The following is a 16,220-nucleotide window of genomic DNA, read 5'->3' on the forward strand; positions in this document are numbered from 1 at the left end:
CTAAAAAAATAAAACTTTTATCAAAACAAATGAGGAATATGTCAAAAACTTAGAGAAATATCTTGGTGATAAAAAGTTCTTTATTATTGAGCAAAGAACAGCTGAAAATTTCACAGATTTGGTGAGGGAAAATCAATGGACAGATCTAAGAAGCTCAGCAAGTTCCAAGCAGAATAAACTTAAGAAAAATCTTCCAAACACATTATAATTGAACTACTGAAAACCAAATATGAAAAAGAAAATTGTTGAAAAGAGTCACTGAAAAATGTCAATGGACTGGGGGACAGGGACTCAGCTCATAATCCCAGCATTCTGGGAGACTGAGGCAGGAGGCTCACTTAAAGCTAGGAGTTCGAGACAAGCCTGGACAACAAAGTGAGGCCCCATCTTGACAACAGTTTTTGTTTGTTTGTTTGTTTTTTAATAGCCAGGCATGGCAGTACCCTTCTGAAGTCCCAGCTACTCAGGAGGCTGAGGAAGAAGGCTTAAGTCTGGGTGTTTGAGGCTACAATCAGCTATGATTGCGCCATGGCACTCCAGCCTGAACAGAGTGAGATCTTGTCTCTAAGAAAAAAATAAAAAATAAAGAAAAAGAAAAGTATCAGTGATTTGAATAATTGAAGGTATCAGAAACGATGGCGATCAGAAGATGGTGTAATAACATTTTTCAAGTGCTTAAAGAACAAAACTATCAACCCCAAATTCTATTACCAGTGAAAAAATTCTTCAGGAGTGAAGGCAAATAATACATTATTACATGAAGGAAAACAGTTTATTGTTATAAGACCCTGCCTTAAAAGAAATGCTAAAAGAAGTTCTTCAGGTGGAAAGGATTATAACAGAGTAAAAATAGGAACTTTATGAAGTAAGGAAGAGCAACTGAAATGATATCTGTACTAGTTTCCTAGAACTGCCATAATCAATTACCACATAACTGGTGGCTTAACACAACAGAAATTTATCCCTTCACAGTTCTGAAAGCCAGAAGGTGTGGCTCAGGCGAAGAATCCTTCCTTGCCTCTTCCAACTTCTGGGACTGTCAGCGTTCCTTGGCTTCCTTGACTGCACCATTCTAGTTTCTGTGGTCACATTGCCGCCTTCTCTTCATGGCTGGGTTTTCTTTTCTGTCTCTTATAAGGACACTTGTCATTGAATTTAGGACCCACTTGGGCAGTCCAGGATGACCTCATTTTGAGATCCTTAACTTATTTATATCTTCAAGGACGACTTTTCCAAAGAAGGTCACATTCACCTGTATCAGGGGTTAGGACAGGGATGTATTTTGAGGGGGACAGCATGTAATCTACTACCCATAGTAAATCTATAGGTTACTTGTGGGATCTTATGTACTCTTAGTCCATTTTGGCTGCTATAACAAAATAACATAGACTGGGTAGCTTATAAACAACAGAAATTTATTTCTCAATTCTGAAGGCTTGGAAGTCCAATATTAAGGTGCTAGTGTAGCTGGCATCCAGTGAGGGCCCATCCCTCATAGGTAGCACTGTACCTCTGTATCCTCACATGATGGAAGGGCTGAGGCAGCTCTTTCATAAGGGCACTAATCCCATTAACCCTCATGCCTAATTACCTCCGCAAAGGCTCCATCTCTTAATACCATTGCCTTGGGGATTAGGATTTCAGCATACTAATTTGGAGAGGGGTGGCTGTTACACATATGTAGTTCATAGCATGTACTTAAAATATATCTGTATCTATCTATTTTTCTATTGAAATTGAAAATTATAACATTGTGAGATGGGGTTTTCTATGCAATTTTTTCTGTGCATTAGATATAATATATGTCACAACTACAATAAGGGGGAGGTAAAGGTAATTATGGATTGTAAAGTTTAAATAGTTGTCTCAAAGGGTAAAATACTGACTCTCAGTTTATATTTTAGGTAATAATTCAAAATAAGGTAAGTATGTATAGTATAATTCCTAGAGTAACTATTCGTGTGTGTGTGTGTGTGTGTGTGTGTGTGTGTGTGTGTATGTACGAGGAAGTATAGGAAAACACCAATGGATAAAAAAATTCATGTAATCCAAGAGAAAAGAAAAAAGGGCAAAAAGGGAACCAGAGAAATGAAAAAAAAAAAAGAAGGGGTATTAAATAACTAATAATAACAATATAATAATATATAGACCTAAATCCAGCCACGTAAATAATTACATTAAATGTAAACTTTTTGTATTAAATACAGCGATTGTCAGATTGATGATAAAACCAGGACATAACTATATACTGTCTACAAAAACACTACGTGAAATATAATGATAAGGTAGGTTAAAAGCAAAAGCCTGAAAAATGATATACCATGAAAACACTAATACAGAAAGCTGGAGTGGTTATATTAATATCAGACAGAATAGGCTTCAGAACATGGAAAATTACCAGGAATAAAGAAGGACTTTAAACAATGATAAAAGGCTCAATTCATCAATGAGACATTGCTATCTTAATTGTGTATGCATTTAATAACAACTCTAAAAGCTCTGTTTTACCTAATATAGGCAGTTACAGAACTGAAAGAGATAGACAAATGCACAATAATAGACTTTAACCTTCCTCTTTCAGTAATTATTTAAAAACTATGTAGAAAATCACCAAGGATGTAAAAGACTGGAACAACACTACCAAGATGTTTAATCTAATTATCATTATGGAGCACTTTAATCAACAACAGAATACATATTTTTATGTGTACATGAAATATACACCAAGACAGTCCATGTTTTGAGTCACCAAAAATTTATTAAATTAAAATAAATGAAATCATACAAACTATATCCTATGACCATAAATGAATCAAAAAATCAACATAAGAAAGTTACTTGAAAAAAAACCTCTGAATCTTTGTAAATTAAATGACATAGCCCTATAGATTACATGAGTCAAAGAGGAAGTCTCAAAGAAAATCAAAAAGTATTTTGAAAATAAAAATATACTAAAATTTGTGGAATGCAGTTAAAACAGTCCTCAGAGGGCAATTTATAGCACTAAAATCCTTATACTGAAAAAAGAGATAAATCAATAAGGTTAGCTTTCATATTAATAAACTAGAAAATAAGTGCAAACTACACCAAAAGCAAGCAGAAGGAAGAAAATAATAAAAATGAGAGTGGACATCAAATAAATTGAACACGTAAAAACAATAGTGGAGGGAGGCTGAGGTGGGCAGATCTCAAGGTCAAGAGATCAAGACTATCCTGACTAACACGGTGAAACCCCATCTCTACTAAAAAGACAAAAATTAGCCAGGTGTGGTGGTGAGTGCCTGTAGTCCCAGCTACAGGCTGAGGCAGGAGAATGGTGTGAACCTGGGTGGCAGAGCTTGCAGTGAGCCGAGATCACACCACTGCCCTTCAGACTGGGCGACAGAGCGAGACTCCGTCTCAAAAAAAAAAAAAAAATAGAGGAGAACCAATAAATAATACCTTGGAAAGATAAAGAAATTGATAAATTTTTTAGAAGACTGATGAAGAACAAAAAAGAGAGGACACAAGGCCAGTCTCATGCCTGTAATCCAAGCATTTTGGGAGGCCAAGGCAGGTGGATCACCTGAGGTCAGGAGTTCAAGACCAGCCTGGCCATCATGGTGAAACCCCAACTCTACTAAAAATACAAAAATTAGCTGGGCATGGTGATGCACGTCCGTAATCCCAATTACTTGGGAGACTGAGGCAGGAGAATCACTTGAACCTGGGAGGTGGAGGTTGCAGTGAACCGAGATCACGCCACAGCACTCCAGCCTGGGCAACAGAGTAAGACTCTGTCTCAAAAAAAAAAAAAAAGAGAAGACATAAAATACTAATATTAGTTATGAGAGAAGAGATATTACCACAGACCCTACACACATTAAAAGTATAATAAGAGATTACTATGAATAACTCCATGCACATGCATTTGACAACTTGGATAAAATGGACGGATTTCTTGAAAGATTTAAATTAAAAGAAATAGAGAACTCAAGAGTCCCATATCTATTTTAAAATTGAATTCATAGTTAAAAATGGTCCCCAAAATCCCTCCAGGCCCAGATGATTTTATTGATGAAATATCAAACATTTCTGGAAGAAATAATGCCAATTTTGTACAATTTCTTTCACAAAATAGAACTATTTGTTAATATATTTTATGTAGCCAGCATTGCTCTGACACCAAAACCAGACAAAGATAGTACAAGAATGGAAAATTGTAGACCAATATCTCTCATAAAAACATGCTTAAAAATCCTCAATAAAATAATAATGTAATAACAAATTGAATCCAAGAAATTAAGTGACATAGGTCTATAGATTATATGGGTCAAGAAGAAAATTTCAAAGAAAATCAGAAAGTATTTTGAAACTAAAAATACAACATACTAAAATTCGTGTGATGCAGTTAAAGCAGTCCTTAGAGGGAAATTTGTAGCACTAAAATCCTTATACTGGAAAACAAAAAGATAAATCAAGAAGAAAAGCCTTCAAATTAATAATCTAAAAAATAAGTGCAAACTACCCCAAAAGCAAGCAGAAGGAAGAAAATAATAAAAATGAGAGCAGACATCAAATAAATTGAACACATAAAAACATAGAGGAGAACCAATGTAGAAGAATAATAATAAAAAAACTCTGAACAACCATACATCATAAGTAAGTAGAGTTTATTTGGGGGAATGCAAGTCTGGTTCACCATTCAAAAATCATCAGTGTAATTCACCATACTAACAGACTTAAGCAAAACCATGTGGTCATATCAATAGATGCAGAGAAGTCATTTGATAAAATTCAATGTACGTTTAAGACAAAAATCTCACAAACTAGAAAGGAGGATGGAAACTTTGCAACATAATAATGCTCATCTTCAAAAATCTCCTAGAACTAACATCATATCTAAGGTGAAAGACAAAATGTTTGTCATCTAAAATCAGGAACAAGGCAAAGATTTCCACTCTCATCACTTCTATTCAATGTTTTATTGGAAGTTCTAGTTGGTGAAATAAGCTAAGAGAAAAAAAAGGCATAAAATCAGAAAGGAAGAAATAAAATAATGCATATTAACAGAGAGCATGATTGTTTACACAGAAAATCCTAAAGAATTGATTTTTAAAATCCAAGAACTAATTCATTAGCAAGGAACAACTAGAAATCAACGTTTTAAAATCAGGATCATTTTTCAAAAGACTGAAAAGTTGCCTAGGTGTAATCTAACAAAATCATTTTAGGATCTATCTGCTAAAAGTCTCTAAACACTTGTGAACAATATGAATGAAAATCCCAATAAATATAGAAATACAGTGTAAATGCAGTGTATTTATCCATTTGTATAAGTTTATACAGTGTATTTATACAGTTTATAGTTGAAAAACTCAACATTGGCAAAATGCCAGTTCTCTCCAAATTTACCTATAGATTTAATGTACTCCGAATTAAAATTCCAGGAGGATTTTTTGGTAGCTATAGATAAACTCTTTCTAAAATTTACGTGAAAATGCCAAGAAATTAGAATGGCCAAATTATTTTGTATGAAAACAAAGTTGGAAAACTCACACTACCCAGTTTTAAGATTCACTATAAGGTTAGAGTTGTCAAAATCTTGTGGTATTGGCAAAAGGATCAATAGAACAGTACCAGTGGATCAGTATCTGGATTCTAGATGTAAACTCACGTTTTACTTACTATATGGTCAATTAATTTTTTATAGAGGTGCAAAGGCAATTCAATGGGAAAAGTATAGCCTTGACAAATGGTACTAGAACAATTGGACATTCATATGCCAATAAAATGAACATCCACTCTTACATGACATCATGTACTAAAATTTAACTCATAAAAATAAAAGGTAAAAATATAAAAATTTTAAAAGAAAACAGGAGAAAATCATTGTGACCTCAGGTTAGGCAAAGAGTTCTTAGATAGTACACCAAAAGCGTGAGTCATAAAAGAAAAATCATTATCTTGAACCTCATAAAAATTTAAAACATTTGCTCTGTATTCTTTTTTAAGAGAGTGCAAAGACAAGCCACAGATAGGGAGGAAATATTTGAAAATTATATATCCAACAAATAACTTGAGTTCAGAATATGCAAAGAATTCTCAAAACTCAACAATAAGAAAACCGCCCAATTGAAAAAAAAGTCAAGAGATTTAAAGAGACACTTTATCAAAGAAAAAATATAATTGTCAAATAAGTGCATCAAATATGCTCAGCATCATTAGTCATTAGGGAAATCCAAATGAAAACCAAAATGAGATACCACCACCCACCTCTTAGGATGACATTTTTTTTTAATGACAGTATCAATGCTGGCAAATATATGGAGCAATTGAAACTCCTATAAATTCCTGGTGGAAATGCAAAATGAAATAGCTACTTTAGAAATGTTTGGCAGTTAAACATACACTTACCATATAACCCAGGAATCTGATTCCTTGGTACTAACTCTAGAGAAATAAAAACTTATATTCACACAAAAACCTGGACATGTATGTTTATAACAGAACAGCATTATTCATATTGCCCAAAAATAGAAACAGACTAAAACTTCTTCAGTGGGTAAATGGATAAACAACCCATGAAATACTTCTCAGCAATAAAAAGAAATAAATTATTGGTACATGCAACAACATAATTGAATCTCAAATGCATTTACTAAGTTAAAGAAGTAAATCTTAAAAGGCCAAATATGTATGACATTCTAAAAACAGCAAAAATGTAGGGAAAGAAGATCAGTGGTTGCAAGGCTTAGGCTTGAGGGGAGAGTTTGGCTATCTACTGAGCAGGAAAAGGGACATTTTGGGGAGCATGTGGAATTGTTCTATAACCTATTTGTGATGAAGCTTACAAGAATTTGTGCATGTGTTACACTCCTAGAACCATACAAATAATGGAACTTTACTTTAAAAATTGAATGAGAAGAGTAATGTAGAAATTAAAGTACATAAATACATTTTATGTATAAGTAAATGTATAAATGTCTGCATAGTTGATTTTATTAATTACCACATTTAAGAAAATTAACCAACTTTTATTTTTCTGGAGCCTGGAAAGTCCAAGTTTTCAAGAGAAAACTGGAAGATAGGTAACCAAGATCAATAAAACTATTTTTATGAGCATGCAAGTTATTTTACTTAAATAAATTTTAAGATGGCAAAGTAAATACATTTAATATAATTTAAGGATATTTGTACATCTCCTTAATCTGTAGTCATTTTATATATAAAGGTAAAATAAATTTAAAATTATATTTAATAATCAAAGTTTTGTTTTTTTCTTATAGAAAAATTATATATCCAAAGATTATTTATTAAATAAAACAATTTAACATTAGTTTAACATCTTAGAGTGACTAAATATCTGGAAAGTACAATTTAAGTCAGAAGATTAAATCCTATGATTTGTAGTATTAGTGAAGTTCACAAGATTATACTCTTTTCGAAAAACATGTGTCAAGACAATTTCATTTAAATTATTTATATACACACATATATATGTATGTATGTGTGTGTGTTTGTGTATATATATATACTTTTATCTTAAAACTTTTCTAGACAGAATTATATCTTCCAATACCCAAGAAACTAATGGAGGACATTTTTAAAATATAAATTATTGGAAATTAAGCCCAAGTGTTGTATTAAGAAAAATATTTTGCAAACTTTTTTTTTTTTTTTTTTTTTTTGAGACGGAGTCTCGCTCTGTCCCCCGGGCTGGAGTGCAGTGGCCGGATCTCAGCTCACTGCAAGCTCCGCCTCCCGGGTTCACGCCATTCTCCTGCCTCAGCCTCCCGAGTAGCTGGGACTACAGGCGCCCGCCACCTCGCCCGGCTAGCTTTTTGTATTTTTTAGTAGAGACGGGGTTTCACCGTGTTAGCCAGGATGGTCTCGATCTCCTGACCTTGTGATCCGCCCGTCTCAGCCTCCCAAAGTGCTGGGATTACAGGTTTGAGCCACCGCGCCCGGCTGTGCAAACATTATTTTTTACATGATGACAGAACCAAGAAGAAGACATAGAGTTGTTTTCATTGTAAAATTAAATCACTCTAATTTTGTCCAAAGACTCATCTATCCTCAATGTAAACTCACATGTTACTTACCATATGGTCAATTAATTTTTTATAGAGGTGCAAAGGCAATTCAATGGGAAAATTTTTAAGATTCTTGAGTTTATTCTAAACTCTCAGTGTCTAGCTTTTCTTCTCATTTGAAATCCAAGGTCATTAACCAAATTTGCAGTTAAACTTATTCTCTAAGTTAGTGTTTTATCTGGGAAAACATACGAAAGAAACACAGTTTAATATTTCTCTTTCTTTTTGACTTTCTTGGCTATTTATCTGGAGAAGATACTCTTAGAGTGTGTACATTAGTATAGAACCATTTCTAAATAATTAATCTCCAAAGTTTCCTAAGAGTAGGGAAAAGGAGAAAGAAAGGAAGAAAAAACAAAAACACAAAAACACAAATAGCTGGCATCAGATAAATATAATATTAACATTGTAAAGTCTCATTATCTTCCCTCTGCAAGGAAGGGGTGCTATGATTTGAATGTTTGTCCCCTCCAAACCTCATGTTGAAATTTGATCCTCAGTGTTGGAAGGGGAGATTCCTTGGGTGGAGGTGTTTGGGTCATGGGGTTGGATGGACAGATTAATGCGTTCTCTCAGAGGTGAGTGAGTTCTCAGTGTGTTAGTTCCCCTGAGAGCCGGTTGTTAAAAAGAGCCTGGCACCTCCCCCATGTCTCTCTGGCTTCCCCTCTCACCATGTGATCTCTGCATACCTGGCTCCCCTTCTGTCTTCCACCATGAGTGGAAGCAGCCTGAAGCCCTCACCAGATGCAGATGCAATCTTGAACTTTCCAGCCACCAGAATCATAAGTCAAGTAAACCTTTTTTTCTTTATAAATTAATTACCCCATCTTGGATATTCTTTATAGCATTACAAAACAGACTACGACAGGATGTCTTAATCCATTCAAGCTACTATAATAGAATACCATGGATTAGATGGCTTCAACAACAGATGTTTATTTCTCACCGTTCTGGAGACTGGAAAGTTCAAAATAAAATTGTCGAAAGATTTGATGTCCTGTATGTTAGTCCAAACTGCACAATTTTGTAAGTCCTTCGCCATTTCCCAGACCTTAGTCAAAGTAAAACATTCCATGGGGATTCAGGCCATGAGAAACAGCCCGCCCAGCCACCGGACTTTCTTATCATATTCTGCTGAGAGAAAGTGCAAGGAACATCATATTCTGCTGGAATAAGGGCCAAACCGCCTCATCATGAGAACATATTACTGACATTTTCCCAGGCAGCAGGCCACGTTCCCCACATCCCTCCTGCCCAGAGCTATAATTCCTCCAGCCTGTAAGCAGTGGTGGGCACTGGCATTAAGCTAGTGTCCCACCTCTGCAGGTCATATGCTGGACATAGAGCCTGGATTTGCTGTAGAGCCACCACACTCTCTCTCTCTGTCTTTCTTTATCCCTTGCCTTCCCTTCAAAACCTAACACTGTGAGGGTCTGCTTCTGGGTTCATAGATGGCACCTTTTTGCTCCGTCCTCAAGTAGTGGAAAAAGAATAAAGTAGCTCTCTGGAGTCTTTTTTATGAGGGCACTAATTTCATTCATGGGAGCCCCACCCTCATAACCTAATCACTTCCTGAAGGTCCCACCTCCTAATATCATCACAAAGAGGGTTAGGATTTCAACACAGGAATTTTAAGGAGACACAAACATTCAGGGCATAAGAGAGGGAGTAGTCACAGATGTAGGAAAACTCATTTTTCACACACATATATGTGCACATACACAGGATTAGATGAGAGGAGAGAGAGAGCATGTGAGAGGCACTAAGCCAGTTTAAACAGTAACTCAGGCCCTTGACAATTCTATCAAATTTATAATTTAAAATGATACTTTTTAATTCCCTGAAGCACAAAAGCAAAGAGAAGGGTTTCTCCTTTATGGAAGTTATCTCTCTTTTAGATTGACAAGACAGAAAATCTCCTCATGAGGGTTTCCTACTTTTCTCTTTGAATGTACCTCTCAAATGAATAATCTTATTCATGTCAAAATTTTCCCCAAATGGTCACTAAATATCGTGTCCCTGGTGGAATTATGCCAGTTAGAGATAAATGCACATGAAATAAAATAGGAACAGAGGAGGCATTCTATCTGGTAGGCAAACAATGAGAAGATCCTATTCAAATTGCAGGGGTTACTAAGAATGATGCTTGTGCAAACCTCTGATCTCTAGAAACTGACCAAAGATTATTTATCACCAGTTGGGATCCAGTGAACCCTCCCCTTCTGAGCAGCAAAACCAAATAAAGCAGTTCTCAAGGATACAAAGACAAGACTGAGGAAGATCCTAATAAGGTGTGGCAAGGTGACACAGGGCAAACTTTGTCCAAAGGAAATTGATCTGACCAGAACTTCTGGACTTGTCAGTTCTTAGGGCTGACTTGTGTATCCTCTTTCTATTGACTTTGGCTTACTAGACTCAAGCAGAAAGTGACAGGGGAAGAAAAGGAAACAAACAGAAGCAAGTTTCCAAGTACAAGGTTTAAATCAGGAAGAGCCAATCAAAGATTATATCTGGAGGACTGCTGCAAACTTGTGATAAATGACCAAATAGTATTTTTATAGAAGGTGGAATGAATGACAGACTAAAGATTTCAACTGATTAAATAAATTATGGAGTGTATCATTCTCCATGTGGTTGAATTTTATTAAGTGTCTTTTCTGTATCTCTTGATATAATCATGTGATTTTTCAGCTTTAATAAAATGTCTTAATATTGAACTGCTCTTGTGTTACCGATATAAAACAACTTGCTTTCATGTTTGTTTATTACACTTCTGGAATAATTTTATAACATTTTATTTAGGATTTTGGCATCTATATTTATAGGTGCTATTTCAAGTTTCATTAGGATAGCTCAAATAGAGCTTGGAATTGGTTTAAAGAGCAAATAAGAACTCCTTGTTTCAGAAGTGTTTGATGGAGCCTTTCTCTAGAATCATCTAGTACTCTTGCCCTTCTGGGTGAAAAATCTTTCTTTTTTTTATTACCAATTTAATTCATTCAGTGACTCCACATCTATGTGCTGAATGGCTCTAGAGATCCAGTAACTCAGTGAGGCAGTCCATGCGGGAGTAATCACCATGGTGGGTGGTACACTATGCTCCAACTTTCTGCCTATTTGGACCTAAGGATCAGTTCAGATTTCTTACTTTCTCTTGAATTAGTTTGATAATTTTTGTTTTCTTAGTGTTTATGTGTTTTATCTGGGTTTTCAAATTTATTATAGAATATACGTTGTAGTCTCTTAAAAATTTTAAATTTCTCTCAATTTCCCCCTATATTTGTAATAGTCAACTTTTTAATCTTTTTTCCTTCTTATTTTTGGTCAGACAGAAGATCTAAAAGGACAAATTATTCTAAAATAGTTAATGTATACATAGTATTTCCAATCTGTTCTGTTTTATTCATATTGTTTTATTTAACCCTCACAAAACTATATGAGGTGGAGCTACCCTGAAATCCTGTGCATTTTTAAAAAGCCTATGCCAATTTTCTGTAACTGGTATGTTGAAATCTTCATCTTAGTATCTTGCTATTATTTCTTTTCCCTGAAGGAATATTTCTGTTCCTTCCATTAAAAATTTTTAAGTATTCACTATTTTTGCAAGAAATAATCACTAGGGTGAAAAAGTGAGAATACTACCATCACCACGGAAAAAAAAATAAGTGATTTTATAAAAGAAGTACCTCTTCCTGCCTACCCAAAGCAGGCACAAATGTTTATTTGTTATATGACTAAACATTCTAAAAGCTTTTACCAAAAAAAGGTAGGAAAAAGTAGATATACAGGGATTATAAATATTACAAATCTGCTTGGGTAGACAAGAAACAGAAGATAATATTTTAAAATATTTCTACTGGGGAAGACGTTCTGGAATTGAATTTATGTAGGTACAGAAGGCAGAATTAAATTTAAAAAAGTTTATTAGAAAGGAAATTTTGAATAAGTGTGAGGAAGAACTTTTTAGCAATTGTAGCTTCTAACCATGGATGAGAAGGGCTGTCTTACAGCGTAATGGATTTCCTTCCCAGATAGGGTGACCATATACAAATTTGAGAATAAAATGGCATGCTTATAATTATAGTTACATAATTACTGATTGCTAAATTGATTGTCTTTTATTTGTAAACTTATATAAATTCTATTCAAAAACTATTTAAAAATGAAATAACAAGATATAATCATAATTTTAAAAATTCCATTGCTTTAATAAAAAAGTAACGAAAGGAAATGCACACAAACACTGTCTTGGTGTTTGCTGCCCTGTCAGCTTACCGGTTTTTTGGCGATGGAGTCTCGCTCCTTTTGTATTTGAAAGCAATATTTTAAAAGTACTTATATGAACTATCTGTATATAAAAATTATATAAGCGGGAAATTATTTTCTTGGTACTTATTTGGGTACTATAGTCAGTCACCTATAGGGGCTGGATGCAGTGGCTCATGCCTGTAATCCCAGCACTTTGGGAGGCTGAGGCAGGCAGATAACTTGCGGTCAGGAGTTTAAGACCAGTCTGGCCAACATGGTGAAACCCTGTCTCTACTAAAAATGCAAAAATTAACCGGGCATGGTATCGTATGCCTGTAATCTCAGCTGCTCGGGAGGCTGAGGCAGGAGAATCGCTTGAACCCAGGAGGTGGAGGTTGCAGTGAGCTGAGATCGGGCCATTACACTCCAGCCTAGGTGACAGAGCGAGACTCCATCTCAAAAAAAAAAAAAAAAAAAAAAAAAAAAAGAAAGAATTACCTATAGGTTAGGACATCTCTATTTCCCCTGCACATCTCATCTTAATTAACCCTATAATTTTCCCTATTTCTCAAAGACTCCACCAACTGGCGAACTGACGGTTTCAGGTATCCTGTTAGCTGTGGCAAGGCCTGTAGTAAGAATCACTGCATCGACCATGCTCCGCTGGATGGGCCACCAGTAAGATGACAGGGCAGCAAACACCAAGACAGTGTTTGTGTGCATTTCCTTTTGTTACTGAGTCCTGTATGATGTCTGTCGTAGTTCGTTCAGACTACAATAACAACATATCAAACTCTGGGCAACTTATAAACAAAAGACATGTATTTCTTGCAGTTCTGGAGGCTAGTAAGTCAAGATCAAGGAGCTGGCAGAATCTGTGTCCAGTGAGGACATACTTCCTGGTTCATGGTGTCTTCTTGTTGCAGCCTTACATGGTAGAAGGAGAGAGGAAGCTCTCTGTGATCTCTTTTATAAGGGCACTAATCCCATTTATGAAGACCGAATCTCCCAAAGGTCCCACCTCCAAATACCCTCACATTGGGGTAAGGATTTCAGCATCTGAATGTTGGAGGGACATAAACATTCAGCCTGTAGCAATGTTCTTGGGAAGTTGCTGTTAGTTATTTTGTGTTTAGAAAGGGTTGTGGGTCAATCAGATTTAACCATGTGTTAAAGTCGGAACTCTGCTCACTGCACAAAATCTCAATTAGATCAGACTGAAGCTTGGAAAGTCAAAGTCCACCAGACCCATCTTAGCATGTTTAACACAACTTTCGCTAATAGCACTAGGTTAAAAATGGAAATCCCTGAGCAAATGCTCAACTGAACAGGTCAACGATACAACGAAGTGTACGTGGCGACTATCCCTGGCAAATTAGTCATGAAGATATCAGACATACGAGTTGAATTCTCTTTTATTTAAACATAAATGCCACAGAGGCAGAAGAAAGTCAGAATAAAAATCCCATGGGGTGTTTTAAGTATGTCCAAAATGGGATGACTCTCAGTCATTTGCATCGTCCTTCCTGCCCTGTTGGAGGCATCCAAGAAGGGAAGAAAGTAGCCAGCTGGTTGCCTTCTTTCTCTTTGCCCCTGTCAGAGGCTTGGGCAAGGAGTGCAGCCTCCTGTGAGGGTGTGGACTGTGGAGCTGAGTAATCTGCATTTGAATCTGGGCTTTGCCTCCTGCTGGCTGTGTGGCCTGGAGCAATCCCTGTGCTCCGCTCAGTGTCTCATTGTCTCCTCTGTACATGGAGATAACAATAGTAACTACGCCACAAGGTTGTTCTGAGGATGAAATGAACTAACACTTGTAAAATGGCATTCAATATGTAGCTGTTCGTCAAAATAAAATAGGTTCCAGAGTCACGTGGGAGAGAGAATAAAGTGGAAGCTACTGTGTTCTATTCCTTAACAGACTGGCTAGGGCTTCTCTTCAGTCTACAAGGAAAGAATTGCCTTTGGTGCTAAAATAAGAATCCTATTTGATATGGGACAAAGATACAATGACACGAATGCTACTCTCAAAGGGCCCTTAATGTAGGACCATCTTGCTTGTGATTAGAAACTCGATTAAAGGCTTTTAGGTCCTTGCACTATGGTTAGGAAATATCTTTGAGATTCTGAAACCCAGAGCTATCTATAATCCTTTCTCCAAAGAGTATCAGCGGCAGACAGTAAGTAGCAGCTTCAGTGAATGAGTCGAAAATCTCTTCAGACTCCCATCGTAGTTACAAGAGAGAACAAAATGTTAGCACAGTAAACAAGACTGTGACTCATCAAAATATGGTCCCTGAAATTATGCTCATGAAAACCAAAATGCTATGCATAAGAAATCATATAGCAGCTTCAGTGTACTGTAAGATTATGTCATTATTCTGGTTTTATATTAAACTGCCTGTCGTTCCATGTTTATGCTAACCGCACACTACTGAGGGGCATTTGGTATTATTTTCATTTTGGAATAAAATGTTCTTTAACTGAAAAATTGCTCAAATGATTCACAACCTAAGAAGTACACGTGGGCAGCTCATAATAAAATAAAAGCATTACCTTTGCTAATGCATTAGATTAATTTTTTAAAGCAGTATATACTTTGGATTCAATAGTATTTGCTATGTTTTTATAACAGCAGTTGAAAAAAGCATGTACTGCTTTTTTTCTTACCTGCCGACTTACCTAAATTTTAGTGCTTCTACATGATGCTGGATGCACTTTTTAAGAAAGTAACATCCCAGATTTAGCTACAAATTAGGTTAATCTGGTCATAGCATTCATACTTTTCACAACACCCCCATCCATTATCATCTCGTTACGTGAGTCTCAGCTCCAATTTTTATTATTCTTCAGACACTGTGATGAAAGGAGTTTGAATCATGCGTCAATAGGTAGCTCTTGTCTCACTCAAAATCAAGGGTCAAGCTCTATGCATATACCTCTGGAGTGGACTTGGCTCAATTAAGACTCGTTGAAAAGCTCTCTGCAGGGCTATGTTACAAAGCAGTTTGTTGCTAAGGGATCAAGAGACCTGATTAGCCGCACTGGAACATAAAATGTCCACACACAGTTCACACACATTTCCATCTGTTCAAATTCTTGGACCCTTGAAAGCAGAGGTCTGAGAGTAAGAAGAGGAACACAATTAATGAAGCTCTTCCTCTTAAATTCCAGGGTTTCCTAATATTCCCCCAAAAGTTTAGGTAGTAAAGGTAACAATTTGTTAAGCAGGAAAAAGTTCTTAAGAGTGGAGATTTTGTTTGTATAAGAAGGCTCATGTATTTTAGATATGTGCAAAAAAAGAATTTGGGTCTTTATTAATTTTATTGGTGAGGGGTCATTTTTCATAGGTATAACTCCTTTGTGGTTTCATCAGTAAAAGACCAAGTAATTTATATTTGAAACTCAGACATTTAGTTGTATCGATTTAATTGATGCATGAGTTGGCAAATCGTGCCCCGAAACCCAGTGTAATCACCCGTTTTTGTAAATGTTTGTTAGGACATAGCCATGCTCATTCATTTGCATATTACATATGGGTGCTTTCACTCAAAGACCGAGTGGAATTCAGTTTAAAATAATTGCTATCTGGATTTTTACAGAAAACATGTGCTGAACTCTGGATTAATGCATGATTTCATAAAACTTCCTCAAACACCTCATGGGTTTTCTGTACTGTTGCTCGCCTTATGGGTCCTGCAGGAGCGGGGGGAAGTGATGTAGTTACAGCTGGGCTAAGATCTATTCAGTGATTTTATAGGGCTCTGTGCTGCCTTTGTTTACCCACCCAGGCAAAGTTACTTCTTTTGTGTCTTTCTAGACTCTAGAGATGTCTATTTTTAGAGCCATTATTCTAAATACTTGTGTTTCCTGTTTGATGTGGAGTAACTTGAGAGTAAGGCT

General features: G+C 35.9%; 1 long non-coding RNA gene across 1 annotated transcript in view; it reads left to right on the forward strand.

Annotated features, from left to right (window-relative positions):
• LOC126949283 (uncharacterized) overlaps nt 1–10,735 on the forward strand; it is a 128,838-nt gene extending 118,103 nt beyond the window's left edge. Inside the window, exon 6 of the long non-coding RNA XR_007723653.1 lies at nt 10,273–10,735. This is a non-coding gene — a long non-coding RNA (uncharacterized LOC126949283). The remainder of the gene's footprint in view (nt 1–10,272) is intronic.
• Nucleotides 10,736–16,220: the final 5,485 nt, after the last annotated feature.

This window comes from Macaca thibetana, chromosome 2, assembly GCF_024542745.1.
Source record: "Macaca thibetana thibetana isolate TM-01 chromosome 2, ASM2454274v1, whole genome shotgun sequence".
Taxonomy (NCBI): domain Eukaryota; kingdom Metazoa; phylum Chordata; class Mammalia; order Primates; family Cercopithecidae; genus Macaca; species Macaca thibetana.